Raw genomic sequence first — 6,635 nt, forward strand, 5'->3', positions numbered from 1 at the left:
GCGTAGAGGAGCGTGTCACGTGGCTAACAGGGTGGGGGAGCGTGTCGCGCGGCGCGGTGATTGACTACGTCATCACTTTGGCATTCGCTCGGCGATCGCGGAAGGAGATGGATGTGTTTTACGAGTCGCATTAATTAATGAAAATTAGATATCTACAATCCGAATGTGAATTACGTAAGATTGTCTAAAATTAAGGGAGTATATACTAAGGATTAATAAGTTTTGTTGCACATGGTTTTTGCTTTATTTCTCAAATTCATTACGTATATACACAGCTCATGAATATTTTAAATATTTCATGTGTTTTCACGTGTACGGTATAAAAATGACATTATTATTGTTAGATATTTCAAATTGTGGCTTTTTATCACTTTGAATCGTATAATTCTGTCATTTTCGTTCATATTATTCCGCATTCTTGTGATACGGGAAAAGTAACAATTAAATTATATTTAAATTATCTCTAAATGTATGTGCATGCTACTTATACATATTATTTAGTCGAAATTGTTTTATAATTTAAAATAAATTTTGCATTTATCTTCATTTAAAGGATATATGACATATTATTAATCTTTATTTAATTGTAAATCACAAAAAGAGCAATAAAATTGAGATATAATGTTGAGATGTCAAAAGCACTTTACGTGAACAATTGTAAGAAAAACCACGCTAGTAAAAATCTTTTTTACTTCTTGCCTTTTGTCAGCACATTGTAATTGATACGAAATATTTAAATTTATAAAATAAATATGTTCCTCGGTGTATAACAATGTAATTATGATGACCACATTAAACGATTCGCGCCGCTAAAACTAGATACATATAATAAATTGTTTCATTAATCGGAGAACATTAAAAATGTAAAGAATATATTATTTTACTTCGTAATATACGTTAATTTAAAATAATACGTTTCGGCAGTTAAACGGTTGGCGCGACCTTGGGTTGGGGATGGCACGGGGTGACACGGAGCGGCGCGTCATGTTTACGTTTATGCGTAGTTACTGCGCAGTCATTCTCTTACCGAGATTCGTACAAATAGATTGTCGTGTCGCATAAGGCTCTTTTTCACATTACTTTTTGAAATCTTATTGCGAAGAATGTCAAATATAATACGAAATACGTTGTACTTTATGAATAATTAATCATACTAGTAATCGTATTATGTGAATATTCATAAAATATAACATTTCGTATTATATCTAGCATTTTCTACGATCATTATATGTTTCAAAAAGAAATGTGAAAAAGAGCGGTATGCGACACGGTTACTTATCTGTACGAATGGTATCACACGAGTCATAAAAAAGCAATGTTAATATGAACACTCTTATGCAATTCCTGCTTTCATATAATATAGTTAATATAGTTTAATAACTTAATTAATTTTTTGTTTTTGTACACCTTTGGTTATACGATCCGTTTAAAAATTAAACGTAACCTTAAAATTATTTATTGATGATAAAAGAAACATTTCTCATTTTTATTAATTTCTAGCCTATTTCATTGATTCTAATCATATCTTACAGACATCATCTATAAATAAAAGATTCAACTCTTTTATCTGCTCTGAATTTATTTCGCAATGATTGATATTTCGCAACGAATTGCAGACGTGTGTTTGATGTTCGTTTCTTAAGTTAAATAATTATTTCTATAAGTTAACCGAATATATATTACATTTTTCAGATTATTTTCCCTCTCACGAGTACGACCTTGGTGGGAGAGTTCAGTATCTAGAGAATATTTACACGAAAAGAATGTTTTTTCTTAAATTAGTAACAATTTTTCTAAAAATTTTCAGATCTATCTGAATGATTTATCTAGATAAATTTTTAGATATTGAGTAAAATCATTCTCTTCGTATAAAAATCCAAGGGGGAAGCTAACGTATCCTCTTCCGCCGATTTAATTAAAAGTGAAATGAACCGTAGCCGGTTCGTCGCGCCGCGCGTTTGCTTCGGGAGTGCCGTTCAAGTTATCGGACTCAAATTATAGTCCGCGCGCGATATTATAGTGTATTATTCGGGAGTGTTTTATGTGAGTGTCCTGTGCGAGAGGATGTCAACCCAATTCTGAGAGGAGGAGGAGGTCTGGGAAAGATATCGGGCACCGGTGGAGCAACCTTGCGGTAAATATTATTTTTATTTATTAAAATTAACCTTTTTTTGCTTGTTTTTAAATTTTTATTTAATAATAATTTAAAAAAAGATTATTTTAAAATCATTATTAAATAAAACGATTTAAATAATTGTATATTCTATTTAAATAATTATATAAAATAATTCTGTGAAATAATTCTATAAAATAATTATATATTTTCTAAAATAATTTTTAAATAACTCTTCTTTCATCCATAATTTCTCCTTTTACATAATTCTCTAAAATAATTATACATATATTCTCTAAAGAAGATCTTAACAAAAATAAATTTATAAAATTTTAAAGTAATTTTTATATTAATTTATTTTTGCTAAGATCTTCTTTAAAGAATATATATAATTATTTTAGAAAAGATATATAATTATTTTAGAGAATATATAATTGTTTTATATCTAATTAAATAATGAATACAAAATTCGATGTTTACAAAAATTATATTTTTAAAATTGCCTGATTATTTTTCAGCAAACTGTAGGCGTTCATGTAACAATTATTTTTTAAAATAATGATTATTTTTTTACTGTTTTAATTTGGATTTTAATTTCTTTGTTACAGAATCATCGTAGCGACGTTGCTGATATAACTCCGCTGTTGCGCATCGGATTGGTAAGTGATAAATTAACGTTTTTATTGAGGTAACGGATGTATGGTAATTTTATTAATTATTATGTATCTATAGATGCATATGCATCAATTTATTAAAAATACATGAAAACTGTATGTATAGGATTGTATGTATTCCATATACATTCGTTCCATTGCCTTAAAATGGATAAGTAATAACAGATTGGAATAAACTTAATCCTAGATATCTCTTTATTAAATGGAATTTATTGTATATGCACTGTGTGAAATTTATAATGTCACATTACGCCAACTCAGTAAATAATTTTTTATGCATGAATATATATAAATATGTATAAATATGTATAAATATATATAAATATCCACAAACATATGTATAATCATATATGAAATATGTTCATATATGTTCATATGTTCATCCCTCTTTTTTTTGTAAAATTATTTTTTAGTGTGCTAGAAATAATAATAATAATATAACATTAAATATAATTAAAAGAGGGTAAATTAATTCTTTAATTATTTTTAATGTTTTCACATTACTCTTATTATTTCTATTACACTAAAAAATAATTCTACAAAAGAAAAAGAGATGTATGTATCGTATTTCGTATATGATTATATGTTTATGAATATTTATGTATGGTTATACATATTTATACATATTCATGCATGAAAAATTTTTTACCGAGGCACTTTGAATTATTTCTAATTATTATTAAATTTAACTCAAATTTTGTGTACTAATTGTAAATTCATACGTATTAATGTGAACGCTTTGTTATTAAGTAATTTAATCTCTCAAAAGTATAATAAAAATAGGTTCTTTCGCTGGTCGTTTTTTATATTAAAGTAATCTTGGAAATTAAAACGAAAAAGAATAAAATATTCGTATTTTTGAAATATATGAAATATGGGAAATTAAAAAAATATGAAATAATAATTAGATATAAAATAATAATTAGAGTATACGAAATTATTGTTTATGGATACCATTATATAGAAAGTGTTTATTACACACACAGTTAATAAATATTGTTTTATTATCTTTCCTATCTATCCTATCGTCAAATATTCAGGATTAAGTTTTACACAAGTTGGTACAGAAAAGCAATATCTATATACACATATAATATGAAATGTTTTTTAAGAAATTACTTGTATTTGTGTTTCACATTTATTCGTACATATATTACTAATGAAATAATAACAAAAATTTTAATATAAAACATATAATTTATTAATTTCATTTTTTTTTATAAAAGACATTTTATGGTTAATAATTATTATTTTATTTCAATGCACTGACATTACCTAATCTTTTATAATTTATCCATATATAGTAACTGGATTTTATACCAGTTAAAGTAGTAACATGATGTAAGATCCAAAATATATATTTTACCAAGAAATAGAAGAATTTTTATCTCAAATAAAATAATTATTTCAAAATCGCGTTCAGAATTTTGCAACTTAAAATATGTAATATTAAAATAATAAATTATACAAAAATAATTCTATTAATTTGCAAAAAGATATGTACAAAGAGATATGTTGATGCGAGAGAAAATTATTCCTTCTGGATCTTACATCATTCATCTAAATTTCTCATACTTTGAAATGAGATTCAGTAAAAAATCGTTCGATTCATTAAAAAATACGTATATAGATCTTGAATTTTATTGGATAATAATTGATTTAATCATTTTCAGTTTTTTAAATTAAAGTTTTGTTCTATTTTATATAGTAATGTTTATATTAAAAAATGTAATCTAGTTTAATATTCGAGACTTTTGAAATAAAAACGTTATTGATTTAAAGATTTTTTTAAATTTAGATTTATTTTTAGCTGAATATTTATATTTTTAATTTAGAATAAACGCGACATTTCTTCGTTGTATATTAATGGAATTATTATTATTGTTATTATTATTGATAATCATTCATATTACAATTTAGTCAAATTCATTGATATGATGGCCCGTTCGCGACGCGTTCGTGTTTCGCGCATCGTACAAAAGCGTAAAATCTTACTCTTATTGCCGGTAATGTTAGTCAGCAACAGTCGGCAGCAAAAAGGAGTATTTCTCCTTGTTATCAATTTCTGGCATATGAAGCCAGAATAGCCAAGAGCAACGAAGTGAGTTTAATTTGACCAGAAGAAAGAAGAGTATTAAGAATATACGAAGTAGATAATGTGTAACATCAATTTAAATTTTTAAAAGAGACACGTACACTGAGAAAAAAAATTTGTTTAATTAAACACATTTAGTTATTTGCAGATTTGATTATTTTATTAAATTTTATTTAATCGAATTTAACTATAGTCTGCTTAACGAACTGTTCAATACTAAGCAGACTACGATTAAATTCAATTAAATAAAATTTGTTGAATTAACCAAATCTGCAAACATTAACCAAATCTGCAATTACATGTGTGTAGTTAGTTGAATGAATTTTTTTTCTCAGTGTATAAAGATAAACTAAATATTCGGGAGGGTAACTTGCTCGCAAATTGCGAGTTCTTATATTTTTTTTGAAATATTGATTATTTAAAATACAAAAATAACCAATAAACAACAAGGCTAATGAGAGTCAGTGCAGATAATCAAGCGCAAATTTTATAAATGTTTTTTAAACTACAAAACTTGCGTTTGATTATGTGCTGACTATCATTAGCCTTGTTATTGATTAATTTTTTTTGATTTTTTAAAGATTGAAAGCCCTGTTTTAATAATTACTGTATTACTTATTATTATTATGATCGCGATTAGGTCATCCCGTTGAATTTATCTGCATGCGATAGGAGATGAATAAGAAAATGGGTTAGGCGTTAGCTGCATTCAGCAGAGAAAGCAGCTTTGCAACTGTTATAAAATTCTTCAATATGATTGGTTTATACATTTAAATCCATAAGGAACCAAAGTAAGAACTAATCGTATTAAAGAATTTTTTACAATTGAAAAGCTACTTTCTCTGATGAATGCAGCCTACATACATTAACGTATTACATATATTCGGTGTTATTACATATTTATGAAGTAGGTAATGTAGGTAGGAATACACGGGTGGAGATAGGGCTACCCGAATAGGCATAAATAAATAAAAATATAGGTAGATAGGACAATAAGTATGGATAGGTAGGGATAAACATAACCATTTTAAATTAAGAAATTAAATTATTACAAATTAAATAACTTTCGATCAGGTAATTAAATTTTATTTAAAAATAAAAAAATATATGTAATTAAATTAAAAAATATCACATAATAAATCTAAACAGTAAACTATATAATACGTAGGTATAGGAATAGACATCATCTGTACTTGATAATTGGAAAGGAGGGATTAAAAATTAAATAAAATTTTAAATTAATTTTAAATTTTATTTAATTATCAGCGTCCCGTTCCAGTTCAAATATGAAAATAAGCCAAATTAATTTTAAATTTCATTGCCTTTTCAGCTCTCATGAAATTAAACTTTTTTGTAAAATTCTATACACGTACAAATTATGTAACGTATTAATATCATAATGTATAACGTATTAATATCGTAATTAATTTCGTAATTAATTTTATGTGTATATAAATGTATGTATGATAATATTATGTGATATAGAATTTATGTAAACTATATCCAGATAAATGTATTAGATTTATTATATATTTATTTTTGTAATTTGCACAATAATTACTAATAAATTATATATTTATTAATAAATTAATAATAAATTATATATTTATCGGAATATATATATATATATATATATATATATATATATATATATATATATATAATAATAAGTATATTATTACGTTTAGTTAAGTTAAAAGTTTAAACTTTTAAACGTTTTTTTAACGTTTTTTCCGTTTTAACGTTTTAGTAA

This window comes from Atta cephalotes, assembly GCF_000143395.1.
Source record: "Atta cephalotes unplaced genomic scaffold scaffold00013, whole genome shotgun sequence".
NCBI classification, from domain to species: Eukaryota; Metazoa; Arthropoda; class Insecta; order Hymenoptera; family Formicidae; genus Atta; species Atta cephalotes.